A 24,586-nucleotide genomic window follows, 5' to 3' on the forward strand; every position below is an offset into this window, starting at 1 on the left:
TCATGACTTTGCAGAAGTTCTACCGCTGAGGATTAAGCTATTTTGTACTCCCCTCCAAAATATATGCCACATGTAATTCAAGGTTCAATACTCTGGAGACAGGAAATTAAAAGAATTAAACATTTACGTGATATAAAAAAATGCAACTTTTTAGCAGTTAACACACTCATAAGAAATTAGAAGTCTAGGTTAAGAACACATTACTAATAATACTTTCACAGATAGTTCATGATCAATATATCTTATTTAAATTTTTATAAGGGACACCTTAAGAAAGCTATGAAGACCATTGTCAGTTTCCTGATGTCACTTTGCTTACTATTTTGTGTTTCTGAGATAAGACTACTTTCTGAGAATTGTCCTAACTTTTTAGTATTATACCATTATTAAGCTTTTTTTTTTTTCCCTCCCATGAACAAACAGGGGAGCTGTAGGAAGTCTAAGTTTGATTTGTATTTCTACAGTGAAATGCAATGGAATAATTTCTGACCAGGTCTGTAATTCATTAAAACGAGCGACTGTAATGCTTCTCTTGCTGATCAGCCTTTCCGTGATTAAAAAAGGCACCTGTTTCCAAAGTTCTGAAAGAAGATAAAATAGCTGGATGAGAGAGCAAGCGAGAGAGAGTGCGCAAGCGTGACCAATTGATTGATTTTATTCACTGATTAACCTCACGCCCAGGTAAGGGCTACAACTGCAGGAGTGAGAAGTCATGCACTCTTACTCTTTCTGACTCAGTGAATCTTGAATTCTCCACGACCCGTTGGCTCACAGCCTGCCTTCCCCGCATACAGGGGAGAAAGGGAAGTTCACAGGCAGCTTTTGGTAGCTCACTTCAAATCCCCAGTCACAGCTGCTCTGTTTTCGGGCAGTGTGGCTGCTTAACGCACACTCCACTTCTCCTGCCTCCCCAGTTTCTGGAAAGAAACCGGACTTGAGCTCTCAATCCATGACTTCATGCAGTCTGTTTCTATGACCGAGCCTGTAAATACTCATGAGGTAATTGTTAAGAAGGGATAGGCAGAGTGCACCAGAGCAGAGAGAGGGAAGCAGGGCAGGACAGTCACCCGTTCAAAATGGCAGCCTCTTGACAGACTTGCACAACATCTTTGGAAAAAAAAAAAAAAAAAAAAAGCCAGAATTAGACTTCTGACTGACACAAATCAGGCATTGCACACGCCAGCCAGCTATCACTCTAGGCTGCTTGAGGGCTCAGTTAGCACTCGCATTCATTCATATTTGGTCCGTATGTCCAGCCCTAGAAACTTAAATTTCCTTTAAAATAAAAACTAATGTATAGCAGTATAGCTACAGGTGTCATATAAAGTGTATATGCAGCGTGCATTTTGCAGAAAGAAAAACTGATGGAATCTGGATGTAGCACAATCTACTTCTGAACGCACAGGGGGCTGCCGACGATTTATTTATCACACAGCCTTGTTACAGCAGAACTGTTTCTTGGTTTCTAACATGCAATAGCGGTGCCAGTAACCCAGCAAAGTCACAGGCTCCTGTCAGCCTTTTAAGTTTTCCTGCCGTTCTTTTCACCAGTAGCTAGCTGCAAGCTGAGGCCAGGATTCAAAGCCAGTACTCTGCCAGCCATACTAAGTGAAAGCCCAGGAGTCCTGACTAAAGCAGCAAGCAGTACTGTCTAGAAATTAGACACACTAAGATGACTACATGTTGACATACACACCAACTTCAAGGAGCTCAGATGATTTCTTTGCTCTCCCCCTCCCCTACACATACATAACTACCAGTATTAACCACCGTTCACTAGACTATACGTTGGGTGCAATAGCGTGAACTATTTTCAAGCTGAGCTTAGTTAAAAAGGCAAACGGTATCTCAAGGAGCAAGCTGACCCCATTATCAGACCCTTAGGGAGCTAAGGCAGCAGCCAGCAGCGGAGCCAGCCAACATGCCTGAGCTGAGGCCAGCTAAGAAGCCAGCCAGGCAAATCCAAAGCTGCTGGAAAAATACATTCTGGAGCACGGTGTCTGGGACCCCGAGCTACTATGCACACCCTGCTTTAGTGGATATGGGTGTTGGCTTGAATATAGCAGCACAGAAGAGAGGGTCAATAGGGAAAGCAAGTCAGACTGGAGTTACATAAGAGACCTATTGACTTTTTAATGACACTGTTATTTGGAAGTAGCAGGTATGTTTACCAGAACATAATCTCCTATTTTACAGTAAAAGGTTTTTACAAGGAAAGGATATGTAAAAAGGGATCTTACAATATACCCTCACAGAAGTATAGAGGGCTAGAATAGGCAGCACAAGAAAAGTGTGATGTATCTGTCTACTTACGGTCTTTACAAGCTTTGTGAAGTGTATTTTTCAGTCACTGTTAAGCACAATTGCTCTTTAAAGCCAACTGACAGAAGGACATAGGAAAAACATGGCTTTCGCCACCAAAAGCAGTAGAAAGCAAGAAGATTTAATAGGATCAGTAACTGTTATTCAGTCACTTCCAGATCTTTATTGTAATAATAAAGCAAGTTAGTTACGAGTTTCAAAACAAGGTGTAGATGACAGGACACAAGATAATCAAGAGACACTGGGTCTGTGCTCCCACTGATTATGGGACTGAACTGTATTTTGAGTGCAATATCCGACACAGCTTGCGAGCAAAACATGGTGTTAAGTCCATGGCCACTTTTAAGAGTGCATAGCTTTTCACTCTTGTGCCATCTGAAGCTCCAGGCATAATGCCTGTCCAAGAATTCAGACTGAGTTTTGGACCCAGCTCCCCTTCTAAGGGAACAGAAGACCATTCAGACACAAGACAGTGGGGGCCTGCAAGCAGAAAGAAAATAGCCTACAGCAGAAGAGAAGAAACGGCGCTTCAAAATTTTTCAAAAGGACTTGCAGTGCTTGAGGTTGGAGTGAATTAGTATAGATCAGGTGAAGTAGACTGTCAGACCCTTGTAAAAGTTTGCCAAAACCATCACAAATTTAGGTAAGATTATTAATATCTTCATTACAAATGAACAGTAACAGTAATTAATGTAACAGCAGCACAGAGAGCACTCTGGTGTTGCTAAGGCCAAGAAGGGTGATAAACAGCCATGACCTTATCAAAAGTGGGAAATGGGGCTCAGGGAATATTAGAGATTTCAGTTGCCCTTGAGAACATAGGCAAAAAATATTTTACTCAGTTACATAGGCATAAAATGTTTGTCCCGAGATGGCCATCACCCCTGTTTGCTATCCAGTGATAAAAGACCCCAATTTTCAGCCCTTATGGCATTTTATTGTCCTCAGCAGAAGTTGAGAAATCTCACTGAGCCCAGGTCTCCTAGTGCTTCTCTGTACAAATAGAAGTACATCTTTAAGAATCTTGTCACCAAAGTTTGTTTCTGTTAGGAGTCCCAGGTAACTGTAAATCAAATACCTAAGATACAGTATATTTTTGTGTAAAGGGAGAAATGGAACAGAAACCTTTCCTGCTGTCAGAAAGGCTCTCTTTAATCATTAGTACTTTGGCAAGAAAAAACTTATGTGCATATACACGCAAGTTTAATGTTTCTCTGGAAGTCTGATCTCTTGTACTTTAGACCAAATGAAAAACAAAGAGCAGGCCAAATTCTGACGAGAATCTGCAGCAAAGTGAAGTTGATCTGTAGTGTTGAAAGACCATAGCTGTTTAAAACAAGTAATTTACAAGGCAGTGAAATAAACTTTGGGTAAACAGAGGCAACTGTTGCTTTGGCATAGAAGAGACTAACATGGTTTAAAAACGTTACTGCTGTTTTCTGCTGACAAGACCAAGGAGAGAACACCACCGTCCAGAAGACGCTAGGACTTCTGACAGGAGAGTGATAGATCTGTCAGAACAGAGTAACAGCAGCCTTAAACGAGCAGGAAGATAAAAGGCAACTGGAGAGACGGTCTGCTGTTAGCAAAAGTCATCGAGACCCTCTATCATCGGAGACTGGATAGTGCTGCTTTACCTGTGGGATAAAGCATTTAAAACAGAAAGGAAACATGAGGATGTTTCATCTGGCACCTGGTGAAGTACCACAGAGGGTTGGAAGCCTTACAAACCTGGAAGAGTATCTGGGAATGCAGCAATCCCATCAGGGAGGACATCACTGATTTATCCACATTTACGTTATTTAGCACATAGAACGCACTAGCATTGTTTGCAGATTTTTACTAGTAAAAAGGCAAGGTATCAGACCTGTCTCCAATTTCTAAGTTCCCCATTTATGGGAACACTCAAAAGTGGAAAAATCTCCATAAAGATACAGAATGGACTGGAGCAATGGAGGTGTAATCACAAATTTCCTTCTGCTGAAGTGATAACCTCTGGCCAAAAGACAGCACAGAGACCCAGGTGCAATGACTTCTAATCCTTTGTCAAAAGATGTTCCCATTATTTCATTCGCTAAAGCCTTTACAGTGACTTTGCAATGGCCCTCCAGGCATATATGGGAGGTTTCGGTGTTCAACAGCACCCACTTCTAGCTGAGACTTTTCAGTAAGAGAACATACTTGTTTGGCATTGAACATGTATGCTTCCCATAGCGTCTGCGCTACGCTGTCCATTTCAATGTACTTGAGAAGCAAGGCAGAGTGCTGTTTTTTCACTTAAACATTAATCATGATGAAAAATCAAAACAGAACATGTCTCAAAATATAGGACACATTCATTCACATGGAAAATGTGGTTAATTTTTGCAATAGTTATTTTGATGAAATTATACATTTAAACTAAGAAGACAGCAAACAAGATAGTAAAGCTATTTTTTAGAGTCTAAATCTTCCTCATGGAATGCCAAAAACCACAGATGATTACTGCTTGTCTCTTACCTTTTTTTTATTTGGAGGTTGCTATTAACAAACAGACAGTTAAATCAAGACCTGGCTAAGTGTTTTTCTAACTTTACAAACAAACAAAAATACACTCAAACAAATGTAGTTCACCTATGTATTACTGCAAGGAATAACACAAGTGGTTTCCAAGTGGCATGCCGAGTCAATCAGATGTCAAAAAGGCATTTATCAGCGTAACTTTACAGGCTGATAACTTCAGAGCCCCTGTGTAACAAATTTTAGGTCAAAGATAATCAGCTTGTATTTGTCGATACTATTTGCAATGGAGAATAAACATAAGGTATTTAATTTTATGAAAGCACAATCTATGTGCTTAACCATAACCTGACCCTTTTACTTGTTTCATTTTTTCCTCACCGTGGCTGACCAAAAATTCAACAGCAACATTGTCATTCATCAATATCTGCCATTTCAGCCAAAGGAAATGGACACATTTCTGCCTTCCACATAAATTTTCAAATTTAGACCTAAACCAAAACATACAGAGACGGATCTGGACCAAACAAAAAGAAAAACTCCAAATTTTTCATGGAAGAGGTAAGTAATGCATTTTCTAACCAGCTGTATATTTTAAAGTTGGGATTCTAACACTAGAACTAGAATGGGCAGACACAGATGTTTTTTAAAAGACTATAGCAGACACATGAAACTATGCTAAACACACATTTAAGTAAAAAGGGATCAGTTACTAAATCAGGGTCACAGAAAAGTGACCATAAACTTCTTAGGTAATCACATTCTAAAAAGAATTCCAAAGCCTCTCCGGATACACTGGATTTTATTATCAAATTATTTACAGTTGTGTAAGACATGAGTCAATATGAAAACACTGGTGTAAAAGCAGATAAGAGGAGCTGTTTATTAAAGCGTTTCAGCTTGCTTTTCATTGATCCTAGCAATCACCAAGTTTGGCAGAAAAGGAAGCAGATTCTCTTACATTTTTCCCAGATAATCAAATGTTACCTATAAGTAGTCCTATGAGCAGTAGTAGAATACCACCAGTTTGACCTTCCTTTAAAGCGTTTTTTCCTACATTTCCATGTACACCTAATTACCCTGCTCAACAACAACAAAAAAATATTGGAAGACTCCCCTCTCTTGCAAGGAAGCTGCAATTGTACATTGAACCATCAGGATAGCTTTGGATGTTCTTCTGGCTCAACTGCACGTAGACTGCACATCCGCCCAGCTGTACAAAGCAATCATGGAAAACTAAAGATACGCCCGAACACGTACACTAGCAATGAATAGGCCCTGAAGGATTTGATGAATGAAAATTTCTCAGTATTGTGAACTTACGTTTGATTTCCACTGTTTAGGGAATAAGGCTGACCTTTTGGTTACCATGCAACCTAGGAAAATGGGAACTGAGAAAGCATGTGTCACCCTAACGAAGGGCTTGAGTCAGCTATTGCTCAGCATCTTATGGACCGTCTGCTGTCTGGATACATGTCCTGATTTAAAACTGGTCCCCTGCCAAGGAAATAAAATGAAGTCTGAACTATTTCTTCCTGAAAATAGGATTAAGGAACTTTAAAAGAAAGGAAACATTTTATCATCTTGATACACCACTACAAAAATCAGCTAAAACCCAGGAAATAATACTTAGACTAACAGAGACAAATGAACTGTAAGTACAAAAGGCCTACAGAGAATCAGATTCTCCCATCGGTTTCTCCAAGGGATAAATTCCCATCAAAATTCAAGAATCAGAGCCTGATATAAAATGAGACGTGTCGATTGAACTTTATAAACCCACGAAGATGAAAAACTGACGTGTTTCATCATTCACAAAAGCTAGTTATTTTATACGCAACAAAATAACCTAGACAGAAAATACACGTTCCAAAATTCTGCAGACTATTATGTTGTGCTGTCTCTCTTTTTCCTTACAAAGGCAAAGAGACAACTGAACCTAATTATGGCTGCAATAAGAACTTCCAAGTAAATAATCAATCCATGCAGAGAACTAGTGTAGGAAGAAATTATATAGGATGGATGCAAATCTGCATTTCCAACTGACCTCTACCCTGTTTGCTAAGTATAGGAGTAAATCTGTAAGATTCTTTGTATGTGCATTTTCAGACAGGTAGCTTTATCAAGCTTCACTAAATTTTTTTATCTGCGTATACACACTGCACTTGCAAATGGTGCTGCTAGGGACAGTACTAGATACCACTCCATGCTACACACTCAGCCCAGAAAAGTGCTAATAAAGTTGTCCCTTTAGCTGAGGGGTCTGGCGCCAAGCCTTCATTTTTTAAAAGTGGCTGAACACCCGTGGGAGTTCCCGTTACCTGCAAAGACACAGGCATTCTGGAGAGAGCACAGAGCAATCAACAATGTTGAAGAGACACAGAGTGATTAGTGCTGAAGGAATTAACTGTCCTCTTTAAAACCGAAGGAAACCATGTTAAGTATAATTTTGGCAGAAACTAACATTCATATCAACATTTATCATTTGAAATTTCACGCTCGGGGTAAACACTGTGCTCCTCCTAACAAGAAGTGGTTATCCATCTTGGGCTTTGCTATCAAGACCGTGGTCACTTTCCTTACATACTACTTCAGGCTTTGCAACTGATTTGCACTGCCTTAAGGCCACTTCTGCTAAATAGGTCTTGCCCCTTTTGCAGGCCTCAGAAAGTGAGCTTTAGTATCAAAAGAAAGATGTTCAGCTTTTTTCTTCATCAATGAGCAAACTAAATTTAAACCTTTGGGTGCCAGGGCTGTGATGACTTTTTCCTGAACCAGTTTCTACAGCCCCAATATCAGGTTTATATCTGTAAAGGTAAATAGGCTGAAATAAAGGCATCTATGGGGAAGGGAGAGAAGAGGAGAAAAAGAAAGTTCTGTTGAAATAAAGACCTAAACAGAAGAGAAAGTAATCACTGATAAGTGATGTATAATGCAAGCTTCACCTACAAAGCTATACACCCTGTGTGTATCATGGAAAACCTGAACTCTGTTTGATGCTGTAGTCTGAAGTCAGTGCTGCATTTGCACGAAGAAACCAACAGAACAATTCTTTTTGTTATCTATCCTCACAGCCGTGAGCTTATTGATGTCCCATATGACGCAATTGTTATTTCTCTACCACTCAAGTGTGACAGGCATCCCAGAACAAAGAAAGAAAGAATAAAGCTTACAAGAGTTTCCAGTAGATCTCTAATATGAAGCGTGATTTGTCAGAATCATAAAAGGACTGTTGCCTTCCAGTCCAATTTCTTTCAAATACTGCCTGAAAGATCTGAGAAGGGATATCGTGCCAAAAGAGAAATCTCACAGGTGGTTTTCTCCCCCCAACACATACTCTGTTAGCCCTGCATCCCTCCCTCTCATTTCCCTGACGAAGTTCCCACACTTTTGTTCCTCCCTCCTGGAAGAAGATAAGGCATTTTTTCCCTGTTAAAAATCTGTAAAGGGAAAAAAGAACGGGTGAGGAAGGAAGGGAAACCTGAATGCTGTGTAATTAAAAATACTCATTGGGCTGTTCTCAAAGACAGACATTGCCTTGACAGATGAACTAGATTGCTGTGCAAGCATCGTAATAAAGATGGGACCACCTAGTTTTGTTCTCAACTGTACCTTAGTTTTCCCTTTCAGTCTAAGTATTCCTGACTCGTTGCTACTTTGGGTTATCGCTGTAGTATCAAAACATCTCAAAAACAAGATTACATAATTATATAGCCATGCAATACAGTACAACTTATATATGTGTGCATACTTCACACATCATTAATAACAACATTGCTGTATTGCCTTTTCAAAGACAATTCTGATTAATGGCTTAGATTTTACCGTTTCTTTAGACAATGGGTATACTTAAGAATTATTTGTGCACTAGCATATATATATTATATGGGAAATAATTAGATTTAGATTAATGGTTAATAGTTATAAGTAAATAAAAAAAATTGCTTTTAAGGTGTTTTCAACTTATTGCAACTCTGCTGGAATTGTCTCCACCATGTTTTGTTTAGTGAAAACAATCAGGGCTAGAAAGTTACCCAATACAAAAAAAATTGGATGCAATTGCAAGGTACCCAATGTCCTAAGCTAGGAAAACATCACTCAGCATTTATTTTTAATAAAAAAAGCTTTCCTTTTTAGTAGCTACTTCACTCACTTCAAAAGCAATTTGACTTGCAAATGAATGCATAAAACACTGAAAGACTTTAGGAGAACCTCCAATACTAATTGTCAACTTTTCGGCAATTCAGCTGAATTTCAGCATTTGATATCCTCAAACAGGAGAACAGGACCTTAGCCAGAAGCCTCTAAATAGTACAAACATTTGCGCACTTTTACAAGGCAGGTAAAGACCTAAATTATGTTGCTAATTAATTTTATATTTCCTTTGGCTACCCAAAGAAACCTGGAGCTGTTCAGCATTCATTGAATGATGAGGGTTTGCCAAGTATTCAGGTATGCTATTAACAGAACAAGCCAAAAGAACTGAGATCATGCTTTCTATAATACCTCCAGGGAAAAAAGTCAAATTCAAAGCAAGTACATGCAAAGCAAATACATACATACACAAGGCAGAAAGGAATACCAAAGCACCCGAGACATTTAAAAACACAAAAAACTTAAAACTAACATTAGTCCAGAACTATGACAACAAAAACAAGACTATAGTTCAACCACAGCAATTACCAACCTACTCCAAAGAAAAATATTTAAAAGACATTGAGGACAAAATGCTAACCTGATCAACTTGCAAAAGATACAAGATGTGGTTTGTGCTATGCACACACTTTCCAATTAGATGACATAAGACTTAATTGTTTTGTGTAATTGAGCATGGCACAACAAGCCAAACTTTCCTACATACCTACGCTGCGTAGGTGGGATGCCCTAGAGAGAAACAGACAGATGCTGTGAGTACAGGCAGGACATTAAATAGAATATTTTTACCTTCAAAGCTGCTTCCCTGTCTCCTTTTAACCTGCAGTCTTTTTTGTTTTTCTCAAAAAGATCTTGCAATTCAGTTGAAGAACATCTGTGTTCATATAAACTTTATAAGATACTTAAACCCCGATTACCACACACAAGTATTCACTTCCCTCTTCACCAATCTGCAGAAAGCAACAGCATCTTTTACTTGATTCTCAGGACACAAATGAAAGCCAGCACTGTTTTCTTCTTAGCCAGTGAACAAGTTAATCTGTTCAGTTGGTATTAAAAACGGGTATCATTTATTAACCACAATATGAGTTATCAAATATCAAACTCCTTTTTCTTCCCCACAAAGACTTAAATCGCCAGTCCCCTCATTTGTTTATGCAGCCTTTTTCATCACAAGACGATGCTACAGAACTGGAGAGCTAACACAGGCATTTCAACGCACAGCTGTTTGTAGAGAGCAGTGAAGGGTGTATCTGTACTGCTGTCATGTAAAGAGATTACTGAAACCTAGGTAAGTGCACTAACATCGGCGAGTTTTTTTCCTACATATTTTGTTTCAGGTTTTGGAACTGGAAATTTCCTATTCTGAATAGTATCAGAAGGCTTCAATTACATTGTTAAAAAAAAAAAAAACAAACCACAAAACCCAAAAAAACCCACAAAACAACAACACATTTTCTGTTTCTTTTAGTTTGAGTATAACAGGTTCCTGTTCGTGTCACTTCATTTTAATCTATACTTTCCACCCAAACTGAATTTAAACTTACAGAATGTCATTCAGGTTTGTCATCAGGATGGCCCAAATCTATTTGCCTCTTACTTTAGATAAAGAATGTTTATGATACAAATACATCCCAGATGCACAGCCAACTGTAAAGTTTTATCTATTAACTTCTGATGACACACCTGCTAGAGTAAGGATTTGCTGGGCTGCACTTTTTAAGGTTACTCAAATGAAGCAAACACTGCTCAGAAGAAGTGGAATCAGATGTTGTTATTTAGCCAAGAACCATTATGTTTGAGGTTATTCAAAATAACAGATCTTTATTTACAGCTTCAGCTTTCTTGTCAGAAATCTGATCAAGAATTGCAGTCAAGTTTTCCTGTAGTCACAGGAGACGTACTCATTCTTTTCACCTCTCTTTCATATGATCCCATATTAAGTAAATAAGCCATGCCTTGACTGTATTAGAGACATACAGCTATGTAAGAATCTACTGTGTGGATCTATTGCTTATGAAGGCATATCCTTACTAAAGAGATTTCCAGTTTTTCCATCCTAAATCACTCCCAAAATGACTCTGAGTCAATGCTCTCTTCTCATCTCATCACTGATCATTGTAATTTTGACATCAGCTCATTACCACACTATATAGAACATCCCTATCAGGACTACTGCAGGACTACCACAGGGATCTGCGCAAGTCAGGGATCTGCGCAGAAAAGTGCTAAAACGGAGCTCTTGCTTTGTTCAGCAACTAAGGAAATCCTTACAGATGCAGAGATACAGGTAGCAATTTTGTTCATAGTTCAGCAACCAGTTCTCCTTACTGTGCTGGGAAGCAGATTAAGATAGAGCAAATCCACCTCGCCACTTAATGCTTTTTAAAAAGGGTCAAAGTTTTAGGTTGCATTCTTTAAGGCAAAATGTAACAATTTATCCCAACCACTGTTGCAGCATATTTTCATAAATACCTCTGCTATTTCCTTCAAAGGAACAAAAAGACCCCAAACACCTTGCTCCAACCCACTCTTCAATATTTGAATTTCAAAGGTTTTGGCCTCTGAAATGTAAGCAAGTCAAGAATTAGCATCTTATGCAGCCAAACATTTTGAGTCACCATTTTAAAATTGGATTGATCATATATTGTTGAAACTGTCTTTAACTGGTATAATTCCATTCTGCTAAAAGAAATTAATTTTTATTTAGGTAACACGCAGGTTCAACTATCTTCATCTCCAAGTTTTATGAACTAAAATAATCTCTCTTAATTGCTAAGAAACTCGATGCAGGAATAAGATTCCATATGTCTCTCTCATATCCTGCATACTCTGCCTCTGCTCAAGCCTTATTTGTAGCAGTTCCAGACTTTAAATGAGAGGGCCAATGTTAACAAGATGCAATCCAACTACACATGTTCAGAGACATGAATAACCATCTGAGACAAATGGCCTTGAAATTACATGCTTACGGGAAAAAGTTAAGTTGTATATTAAAACACACAAAATCCTGCTTTATGGTCCCTGAAGAAATAGATATAAATGTGCAAGTGCACAGAACATTTGCATCGTTCTCCTGCCCCGTGATCTGTTACACTGCAACGCAAGTCTGGGCTTGAGGCAACTGTGTTCCTATGCCAAAATTGTATGGAATGCATAAAAAGGTCAAGGCTAGGAATTTATGTGTTTCGCAGTTATTTAGAAATTACGGGAAAGAGAACTTGGCTACTCCTGGCATTGCACAGGTGTAGTTAACTGAGAGTGTTCTGTGTGTCAGACTTTTCCACTCAAAATTCCACTTTATCAGAAGCAATGGCCCTGTGCATGTGATTATAACTGAAAAGATAGCTCAGTCTGGGGAGAGAGACTAAGGGATCACCTTCAAAATTCTTTCTTTGCGCCCTCTTTCCATCAGTAAAGTGTAGCCTTTATGTTAGAGGATCATTATCTGAAAGAAAGATAATTAATGATAAAATATTTAGTCTACGTATGTGGAAAAAACCTATGAATATTACTCAAGTTTTCATTTGGTTATGCTCTTCAGTGGAACAAACACACTCAAAAATCATCACAGGAAGTGTCATTTGAACTCTTAACTGTATAATGAGTAAAATGTTTCAGAAGCTAAATGGAAGAGCTCACTAGCCATTCTATCCATAAGCAAACCTGAACTCCCAAACTTTTGAAGTGTATGTTGTTACTATTTTTGTTATTATTGTAAACGGATAGTGTCCTCTAACTGTAGCACTGTATCTGGAAACAATTAAACAATTAAAACAGCTGTGTGTCTGAATAAAACTTCATAGACCTAATGGTGGGGGAATTATCATCAAATGCTGAGACTGTACTAAGTGTCAGAGAAGTAGGCTCAGCACAGCTGCTTAAATGTGTTTAAACTAACAGATGAGATGTAGCAGCAGTTTTAAAATGCTGAGGCTGCCAGACCAAAAGAACTCAGTTGAAAACAGTGTTGTTCTAGAGAAGGGGGCTTCATCTTACCTGGGATTTAAATGAACATGAAGAGCTATGGCCTCTTACCTCTAATGAGGTGTTATGAGTAGAAGACAACATAACTCCTGGGCAAAGCATGTTAGCACAAACATGTACCCTAAAGTACCACATAGGGACTATGTAGCAGAGATTCATGCATCATAACAGAAGCTATCTTATAAATACAAGATTTGTCAAAAAAGGGACAGGAAGACAAGAATGGGAGATGACACAACAAGAAGTGAAACAGATGATAGGTGGAATGAAACAAATGTGAGAACACACAATAGGAACAAGAACAGGAATAATGAGGAAAAAACAATCTAGGCAATTCTCAAAGATAAGCATTAGGCTGACTCTGAACAGCTGTCAACTACATGGGACTGTCAATTATTTGTGCTCTCAATATTGTCCGTGAAAATACTAGTCCACATTCTTGCTGTTAAAAATTAAACACAGTAACAAATGCTTGTAGCAGTCAAATTAAGGAATGAATTTTTTCCTTTTGAACAAAATAAATGCCTAAGAAATCCTTCCGGATTTGTGGCAGCTCATGAAAAGAGTGTCCCAACAACGGCTTTGCAAAGCAACACATTCAGCTTTGTTTGTGGGCAAAGCAGCAGTCTTTCCACAATACAGAGTGTGCTACTCAAGTAGTAATCTGTCAATGCATGGAAAGTTAAGAGTGTCTGGACAGCACAGTGGTGGGTAATGCAATACAGATGATTTCACCTTTAGGTCTCCAGTTCAAAAAAATTCAGCCCAAAAAGTGTCATCACCTGATAGTTTTTACTACTTCTATTTACAGTACAAAATTTCCCAGAGGGCCAAACAGAGATCAAGACTTTCTCTCTACTCCCTCCCTCCTCGTGCTAGGCATTGTGTCTATACTAAGGAACAGACCTTCTCTACAAATCCCATACTGTAAATAGACTACAGATATGAAGGAAAAAAGCACAGGAGACTGAAATGCATTGTCGAAATTCGGTGAGTCAGACATAAAAGTGATTCCAGCTCCCAAGCTGATGACATTCTTACTTGTGCTTTTTGTGTGTTAGGATAGTTTCTCCCCCTGTCCCGGAAGGCAAAATGCACACATGTGCGGCAAGATCTGAGCTCCAGGATGCATCAACTTTACTAGACGAGTGTGTATTTTCCTTTTAGCCCACGTGAAATAGGGCTGATACCTCCCAGGAGTGCTGGGCTCACTGTACGTAGGCTGCAGAGATGATCTGTGCACACAGGGAGCGCATCCAGGCTTCCCAGACATGCAGCAACCTGGACTGAGCTACCCACTCTGAATGGCTGGGAATCCTGGGCAAAGGTTTAAAAAAACACAAAGCTCATTTTTACCTAGACAAAGCATCCATATCCACATTATAACAATCTGAGGAAGGAATCTTTCTTAATGATTTGATTAAGAGGAGCAGACATCCATGCTCCCACTCTGCTCTCCTAATAACAGAACCACCTATGATTATAATTATATATAACATCAGTAAAAAAGCCTGTGCATGAATTATCTTCTAACTCTAAAGATTGCCTTTCCAGGTCAAGCTGGCAGGGTGGGTAGGAATCCTGCTGAAGCTTAGCTCATAGTATCCATCAATCACTTCTCATGGACGCCAAACTCAGTCGTTGTAGACAATTACACCCCTTTCTCAGTAAAGTAATAGTAAAAGAGTATTAGAAGAAACCCAAAAGCCTCAAAAATGAGGGAGCCCATCCAGAATAAAGCATCAACAGCACCAGAGCTCTGGGTTATCTCTCCATATGTCTCTCTCTCTCTCGCCATATTATATCTCCATATAATCAACTGCCTCATCTCACCATTCTGCAATAACAAGCAGTAATTCTCTCACTACAATTCTATTTCCACTGTAAATCATTTCAATTCTGACATCTTCACTGAGGACTAAATAATGTGTGACCTTATCTAACTTAAATGTGGTATTAATTCTAACAAGAAAAAAAGTGGTTTATGAAATTCAGGAGCTTAGGGTAACTGAGGGATATAGGTCTGCCTCAGGGTAGCGTATGGATTTAATTTTCCCTACATTTTTCACCAAATTCTAAGAACTACAGTAATGTTTTGCTATAAGGTGGGACAAAATCATAACTCCAAATCTTGCCTAGAAGAATTAGGGGTCTGAATGATGCACTGGGCAAGAGAAATTCAGAACAGTTGAACAACTGCAAAACCTTACATAGACTTGATTTCTTTCCAAGCTTCTTCATGTAACTTGCAGAACCTTTAAAAAAAATAATTGCCTTGTTTGAAAAATAAGAATATCCTCCTGTTATGAAATATAGATAAAGCCCAATGCTGTTTCCAGTTACGCTGCTGAAGTGTGCAATGAAGTCCAAGAAGTTAAGCTGCTATGACCGTAAGTCTAAAATTGATCCTTTATGAGACCTTTATCTTAAATTTGTCAAAAAACTTTCTGATTCTTCAACAGGAACTTTCTGAACTTCAACAGGAAGGAACCACCCCATCCTAAAGACCTTCCTATCTTTCTATACACAGGTTTTTTTCTTCTATTGTTTGTTTTCTCCTAAACATTTTCATGCTAGAGACTGCTGCATACCCATACCTTCAAAAAAACCCAGAAATCTTGACTTGAATTAGTACTAACACATATGGTACGGACAACCTGGACACACACACACTCTGCTACATATTTTGTATGTATGTTAATCAGAAACACCTCATTTATTCCATTGCTTTGACTTGTGCTATTGAAAAAAAAATCTTCATTGTCTCACTTTAGGACATTTTCAAATAAGTTGTCTAAAAAGCATGTATTTTTGTTTGTCTTAACACCTTACCTATTAATTTTATTGTATTTCCCTTAACTCTTGTACTGGGGGAGGGGGGGGAACCCAAACCAGGGAATAATAATTTCCTGCTTGCCTGTAACACGCTCCTCCCTGGACTCCCTCCAACCATCTTCCCCAATCTGGACAGTCTGAGGCTACTCCAGCCCTCCTCCATTCTGCACCTTTTCAAGATTTTCTAGTTCTGTTACATCCCAAGTCAGAAGAAACTAGAATCTGGTAGAGATATGAGTATAACTGGGATTTACATAATAGACTGCATTGCTTTCACGCTTTGTTCCGATTCCTTTCGCCACAATTCTTAACATGCCATTTGTGGTTTTGATGACTGTACTGCTAAGCACTAAACCAGTATTTTCATAGACTTTACCAATTCATGCCTATTTGGTACTACGGAATTAAGAATATATCCCTCTGTATATACATACTGGCATTCTTTTTTTTTTTTTTTTTTTTCATTTGCATCAAATTTATCAACGGTGATGAAAACAAAAGGTGAATTTCACTTAGCGAGCACAACAAGTTAGATGTGACTATTTCTGCTGTTTGACTGAAGTGCTTGATGATATGTATCATGCTGGGATTTAATAGAATGACCCTAACTTGCGTCCTTAGTGGAACATTCACAAAAAGCTTCAAAGTATCAAAGTCAGCCTACCAGCAGTGGGCAGGATACAGCCAAAGTCCCCAAATTCACCCTACTGTTACTTCACTGATGGCATCACAGACAGATTTGGCTTAGAATGCGCATCAAACAAGACAGTAAATTCTAGAGGAAGTTGTAGTGCCAGGTATACAAACCAAAAGTAGGTTCTCCCTTTGTACTTACAACATAAGACACAAAATAACACATCGATATAGGACAGGTGACCAGAAGCAAACAGACTGAGACCATGTGATTAGCATGACAGATGATCATTTAAACTGCTGACAAGTTTGTGGGAATGAGAGAAAAAAAAACAACTTTAAAATCAAGGTTTGGTTTGCCAGTCTTTTCTTATACTTCCTTCTGTACATCAGGTGCAACACCTAAGAACGCCTTACTATAGGACTTCAAAAGTGTAGTGAGTCTGTGCAAAAGTAAAAAAAAAAAAAAAAACCAAAAAAAACCCCAAAGCAACCTACAAACAAACAAACAAAAACGCTAGACAAATTCATCAACAACTGTAGGATGAGGTCTCTCAGTAAAAAGGTGTTTTAAAAATAAGTGGTTATTACCATATTTATTAAATCTGAGTAGAAACGAGGTAGAGAGTTTGCATTCTTCCTTCCCGCTAAGAAGGCTGCATGTCATTTTGCAGCCAGTTTCATCAGCTGCCATAGAAGCCGCTGTGACCGCTTCCATCAGAGCTAAACTGTCTCCAAGAGCATTATTTTCTATTGGTAGGAAAACAATGAGACCTGGAGCACCTCACCTCCCACAAAAAAATCCCGTGCCATGTCAAAGCCAAGACAAGCACTTTCTCCTACTGAAAGCAGACACATCTCTCCTCCAATTCACGATATATCAAAAACTCAGCTCAAAACAATACCAGACATAGTAACACAAAGGCTTTCAGAAGGTAGGACTCCTTACACATCATCTCTCCCCTGTGCCCACCAAAAAAACCCCAAACAAGTGCAGGAAAGGCATCCTGCTGGAGTATTAAAGAGCTTAAAGCCAACAGTCAACACATTAGGTAACCTCATTACCCACTGCCTAGTGCCAAAGGCAAAACAGGTGCGAGGATACCAAAGCAAGAGGAAAGCACAACCTGTTAATAGCAATCTGCAATTTTAAGGGCATTAAAATATTTCCAAATGTTCAGAGAAAAGCCTCACAGGGGAGCAGACATTTATTAATGGAAAAGTAGAAGAAAAACGTGAATTGCTGGAAAGATGCATCATCCTTAAGACACAGCCTGCTTTTCTTTCCCCTTTCGGGGTTCAGACTATTAACACTAAGACTTAAGGGCACGAGTTTCATTTTGTTCCCCATAATGAGGAACAGGAAAGAACAGTCCCTATCTTTTTTGTGTCACCTTACTAAAGTTCATCATTTCAGGGGAATGGAACACTATCGCCTTTTTCAGGCTGAATAAATAAGATTGTTCAACAGCAGAGGGCATATCACAATTGCCACCTTGCCGCTTCAGCTTCCAGTAGTCCCCCATTTCCAGTTCAGATCTGGAAAGAACTGCTGCTATCAGAAATAACTACTAACCAGTAGCAAATTCTGGTGAAGTTAGTGAAATTACACAGTTGCAGAGTCAAAGTCAGAATCAAACCTTTTTCTTGAGCAACCACTACAATCAGATCCTGGAATCGGTATCTGGTGTATTGAAATATCTGGGCAAGAAATTAAAAGACTAGTAGAGTTCCAAAAGTCATCGTTTTACAGCATCACTTTGATTTTCTGATACATTTTGTCAGACATTTAATGTCAGAATTTAGCTGAATTTAGTTTTATGCATTCCCTCAGTCCCCACACTTGAATTACACAATGCCCTTCCATTTACTACAAGGTACATAAACACCTTGACTTTGCTCTTAATGAGCAACATTCTTATGAGACTGAAAGCCTCAGATTTTTATTGTTATTAATAACCACTTTCAAGAAAAAGATATCCTGTTCCAGAATTGCCATGTAAAAATAGTCTTCTATTTCAGTTTTGCATTCAAAATACAACTTATTTTCAACAAAATTTGCTTCCACAGGCCACCTGCAGATGCTGGAATTTCAATTCCAAAGGACACCTGATGTTCAGAGCTTGTAGCACGAAGACCACACATGTTTTTTATTTATAAATTTTATTTATTTATTTCAGCGAAGCCATAGGCTTTGCAGACTGGTCTTCTACTGGGGGGAATGCATATATGTGAAGGGAACATTGTACCACCTGAGAGTCAAACTCTCCAGAAGTACTATTTCCTAGCACTGTAGATACCTTCTCATATTCAACATACAATAATGCTGTCTAATTAGTCTTTAAGAGCCATGATAAATTGGTTGGCAAGTAGATACATGCAGAAAGTGAAGGACGGAAGGGGGCAGATAGGTTTTTGATCTGAACTGTTAAAGCTATCTACCCCAGTGTCCAGTCTGTACTAACTGATGGACAAGGGAAAAAGAAACAGGAATGGGACAAGGGAGCAAGTGTGTGAATGATTAACAGTGAACCGCAGAAGTTCTCAGTGTAACAGCTGATATTTATACCCAGAACTCTCAGTCTTTCCAGTGCTCGCTTTCCAATAGATCACAAGCTCCTGAATCATTTCATGAGCACACTCTGGGTTGTGCACTCCATGTCATCTCTGACCAACCACCTCACCCTCAGTGAGCACAAAGCAGGATCAACATTTCAATATCCCTCTCGGTTAAAATAACATGAAAGATGCCTAATCATGCAGACTCCCAGATTAAACCGGGAAGCTCTAGGGCAAGAAACTATTAACGACACACTTGCTTTCTTATATGTGCACATACGCCTTTTTTGAATAGGGCCAGAGCTCTCCAAAAATTCACAGAAAATTTTTTCCCTCTTCTGGCAAAATTCCAGGTAATTCAATTTGCTTGGTTCATCTGTTGCTCTTCCCTATATCATAAATGGACTCACACTGTACTTCCTATAATCCAGAACTCCAGCATATTACTTGTTAGCTTTCTTCAGGAGTATGGTTTAGTGGTTTAAATGGAAAACTCAGAAAAATGAATCCTGGTTCCTGACCTCAGCCATGTAACTGTTCGCCATGGTTAGGTTTCTTGGGATTGTTTGCTGAAATAATTTAGAAGCACATTTTGCACATTCTTTCCTTGCCTGTGAAAAAACGTGAAAAAAATTTTGGAAGTTTCATTACCTACTTATAAATACTTAAATTGATGGGTGGAAAAGGCTGTGCTAGCACAAAGTGAGTACCTCTTGGTTACACGCTATTCAGCTGTGCTGGGGGTTCTTACACAACCATTTGTGAAAAACTTTTACCTTGGAAGGAAATACTCTTTGAGCTTCTGATTCCTGACTGCATATCTCCTCATGGAACTATTTCCAGCAGGTACGTCTGCTATTTAACAGCAACCTTTAACCCTTCCACTATGAATCTGCTCTGGCACAAATGTACGTGTCATTATTTCCACAGATTCATGTAGACTGTTTTATGGAAAAAAATCTTTCCAGAAGTGAAACATCACTTAGAAGACTGTCTATGTACAACTCAGAAATGCCACATTTGCTTTTTTCAGCTGTCACTATTTCCCCCAGCTTTTAAGAACGCACGAACATTCTTCCAGTTAAAACTCTTTGCATCCGACCTGGTCAAACCAGAAAAGTGTCAACTATAGATTCTCAAGAAGCATCTCAGGCAAATTCTAGTTTCCAATGATGTTAACCTTTATTTCAGTGTGTTTCAGAACAGCTCCTTCAGAAGCCATAAAATCATGAAATAAAAAACCAAGATAAAAAGCACTGCTTTGAAAGAAGAATAATCTCTCTGTATCAAGCTTTCTCATGTGGATTTAGTGTAATAAATCCACAACTCCTGTTATCCCCGATGCACAAAGGGTGGAGAGATTGCCATGGATTAAGTAAGAACTTTGAAAGGGACCATCAAAAGACAGTACAGGCAGCAACGTCATAACAGCATGACAATACTCATGGCTCTTGACATCATGACAACCTGCATGCTAAATAATGCTAGCTAAACCTAAACTGGAGCTTAGAGTCATTTATGAGGAAATTCTATCAAAAAAAAAAAAGTGCAATGGAAATCACAGATGAACAAAATCACTGGAAGTAAATCCTGGCAGTGAGTCTCCCCTTCATACACACACTTCTCTACTGTTTCTCTTGACTGACTGCTGTGCTGAAATAAGTTCATATGACAAGTCTGATTTTTTCTCTACAGATCACCATACTTTTCCAGCACAAAACCCCCCTGAGTATAAACCATATACTTGCTGAAATGCTTAGATTGGCATGTTATCTCATGTAAGAGCAAGGTACCAAGATCTCAGCTGTAGAGACGTGGTATTTTTTGTCAGGCAAACTGCACTGATTTTTTCTTTATGTAATGGTTCTGTAGGATATTCAATATTTTTCCCTCTGATAAAAGACATAGACTGATAGATAATTCAGTACGTATATAGTGTTCTTCACTCATGTATTTCACAATACAGATGATTATCACTGATTTAATAATGAAAATCCTAATACAAAGATCTCTTTCTTCTTATTCCAGCAGTAGAAAGTGGAACAAAACTTGTGAGTCCAAATGGTCAGTTCGATATGTTCTCCAAGTAATTTACATCCCATTATAAAAATAATTGGAGTGGCTCAGCCTACAAAATTACCTTAATGAAAGTTCAGGAATTTGGGGTCCTACGCTGTGTAGCAGACTCCCACGCCTGCCCAAAACAAGTCTTAACATCAACAATTCAGTGAACATTGAAAGTAAAAACTTCTGTTCTCCTTTAGCCCTATTCCCTCCACCACAATAATCTCAGCATTTATTTTCTCTAAGACAGTCCTTGTTTCAGCATCCCCTTTCCTTCCTTCCCCCACTCACGTCTCCCAAGCTCTCCAGCTGCCACCCATGCTGCTTTCCTATCTGTCTGGATAACAGGCAGCATGTGCAACATTGATACTGGCTGACCAGCTAGCAATTGTGAGCCAGCTCGTTGGCAAGATGATGCTCAGCATGGGTAACATTTGAATTCTGCATACATGCCTTTTTGTAAGAGCACCAATTCACACATCTTTCCTTTATTCAACATCTCGTTTCCACAAAACTTACAGAAAGTTAATTCCCTTGAGATACCAAGCTGAAAAAGAATATATGATATCATAGAGTCTAGAGACAGGGGTGGAGGTAGATAGGATAACTGTCTTCAGATACATCACTGGGCTGCTGCAAAAAGGATGAGTACTCAATGAGTAGGATGAGAAGAAAGAGGACTGAATTTCGTCACAAAATATTCAGATTAGACATGTAAGAAATTATCCAACAGTTCTACCTTAATTAACTCAATTGCTGATAGAAGGTTGGAACGGCATCACTGGGCCTTTCAAGAACAGGTGACTTGAAAGTGCTGGAAGGAAACCAGGTATAGTTTGAGTCTACTTACTTGGTGGGCAAAATGCCTTAAGAACCCATCCATCCTTATTTGCCGAGATTCATTTCACATTAAGAGAACAGGATACACAGAAAGGCAGGGTGTAAAACCACCATCAGGCATAGCATGAATTTATTTGTAACAATCTTTAGTGAACCAAACAAAATGAACTAAACCCTGTCATCATCTCTGGTGGATTATGGGTTAAAGCATAAAGAAACAGTTATAAGAACACAGAGCTCACCACAGTGATTCTCAGGGGGTTCAACATCTTTAGCTCTGACCCCAAATTAAAAGGTTAAAACCCCAAGTCTACAGAGAAGAAAACAATCAATTATAAATAGGTTCTGAAAATCAGTTCAGTTCACATCTTGTATTCTTTATTCAGAACTGTCCACCTTATTTCTCATTGTCCTATCTAACCCCAAGTCATTACATATTCAGGCAGGGGGTTCTTTTGTTACTTTACTAGCGCTACGGTTTTTTTCCCCACTTGGGTAAAATTATTAAATGAATCGGTTTCCCTTTAAAAGCTGGATGGCCCTGCCAGCTTAGCCAACATGAAGCATTTCCAAAGATGTTTCTTGCTCATCGTGGTAAGGAATGAAATATTTTAAAACCCCAAACTTCAAAATCCCAGATGGTCTTGAAGTCCTTTTTAAATAAACTGCGTGAGTTTACAGTAAAATCTGCCCAAGAAAACCTTCTAATGGAGACTGAAAACTATAAATGTTCTCAGTTTATTAAAAAATGATTTGACACCAGCAGAAACTATTTCCATTTTTTTCCCCTCACATTGCAGAGCTAGACACACTTCTCAAAATATTTGCTTTCAATAAAGTGACAGCAGCCCCTCAAGAAGTGTTATGTAAGAGCCAGTACTTGATTTTTTTGTTATATTTCATGTTATATTGTCTGTTGAATAAAATGCTTTAAAAACATTAATGTAATATAGAATTTCAGACTCTTAATCATTTTGACAGGTTTTCTGAAACTCTTCAGAGCAACATTTGAGTAAAACCCCCATGCTATACACAGCACTGAAATAGGTGCAGAACTGGGGGGAAGGGGAGAGAAGGGCTAGAAAGGTCTCCGCTCTAAAACACAGGCATTCATTAGAAGAGAAAAACGCCTAGAAATTTGGCACAAAGAAGAGTGTTTAAATGAAATCTGCCTGAGGGGATAGCCCTGACATGCACTCTTACCAACTGGATGGATATCATGTGACCGTTAACAAGTATTACATACCAGGTAAAAAAATCTCTCTGTAAGAAACCACACCACCACGCAACACTAGGTACAACTTCAGAGACAATAATTTCTAAAGGGGAAATGTTTCTAGATTGATGCACAGCCTATACACAAACACATCCAGACAAAAATGACAATAAGCCAAAACCAAAAGGCACTATATGCTGTGCTTTTAGGATGTTCATTAAAGGTGAATTTGGATCCAAACTTAATTAACAAATAGTCAGGGTTTCAGGTCAGCTTATTTTGAATGCTGATTATTTTATACCTTAACTCCATTTTTTCAGTGTGTCTTCATCCCAATGTATACTTTAACTTTTAGACCTATGTTCAAGTTGTCTGTCTTCATCTTGCATCTTAGCTCTCCGAAAGGACTATTCAATCATTTAAATGCCAGAGTCCACGTGCCAATTTATGGCGCTCTCATCTGAAAATCAAATCCACAGTTGAAACGCAGTAATGGACTCAATGTGTACTTGGTTTTCCAAACCACAATTATTCAAAAAAAATACTTCGGAACCAAAACAAAGCAGCCTTCGTTCGCACTACAGAAAATTCTTGTATTGGCCTGAAGCCCTTGGTATTCATTGTCCCCCATACACATGAGTAACTAATTTCAAATATCTATAAATAAAACACAATCTTTCATACAAGGATCTATTATAGTTCAAACGCCATAATAGGGGACATACATGTAGCTGTCAAATGGAAGTTCTTTATAACTTTTTGTTTTATATAATTCCCCTTTTGGAGAAAGCTTGAATGAAAAGAACCTTATGTGTTGCTTTTCAAAACATTACAGTTAGGCAAATAAACTAAAAGTTTAACATACATTTTATAAGTATGTATCGCAATACTGTCAGTATCATATTCAGATGGAGACAACTCCCTAACAAACTATCGACAAGTTAACTAGCCACTTTCGCCCATTTTTCTTTTAACTTATGATAGAAATGAATATTCTGTATGAGCTGCTTCCCCCCAAAAAAACTCATCTCCAATTCAGCATCTGGAGGCTGATGAAGTATTGCTTTTGCCCATTTTCACAGCTGCAGCTAACTAGCAAGAGAAGGTCGAGTGATTAACCCAGGGTCACCGAGTGAGTCAGTGCAACAGGATTACAATCATTAACACTCCTGGCTGCCAGTCTCAACCCTTGTTCTACTACACAGATTTTACCAGCTTTAGCACACAAAAATGATGGACTGGTTAACGCCAGAGAGAGAGAGAAAGGGCAATTTTCCCTGTACACTGCAATATCAATCCACTCAGTCTTGATCTGTAAACACTCTTCGATTCCAGCACAGCTCTGCCAATACATCTCACTTCTGGCCTGTCAAACTCTGGGATTCGTGCTGTGGGCCCCTGTTGAACAGCGACTGCCTGCTGAGCCAGATGGAGAGGTGGCTGTGGAACTAGACAATTAATTGGAAAATTCAACAC

Source organism: Pelecanus crispus, chromosome 13 (assembly GCF_030463565.1).
Source record: "Pelecanus crispus isolate bPelCri1 chromosome 13, bPelCri1.pri, whole genome shotgun sequence".
NCBI lineage: Eukaryota > Metazoa > Chordata > Aves > Pelecaniformes > Pelecanidae > Pelecanus > Pelecanus crispus.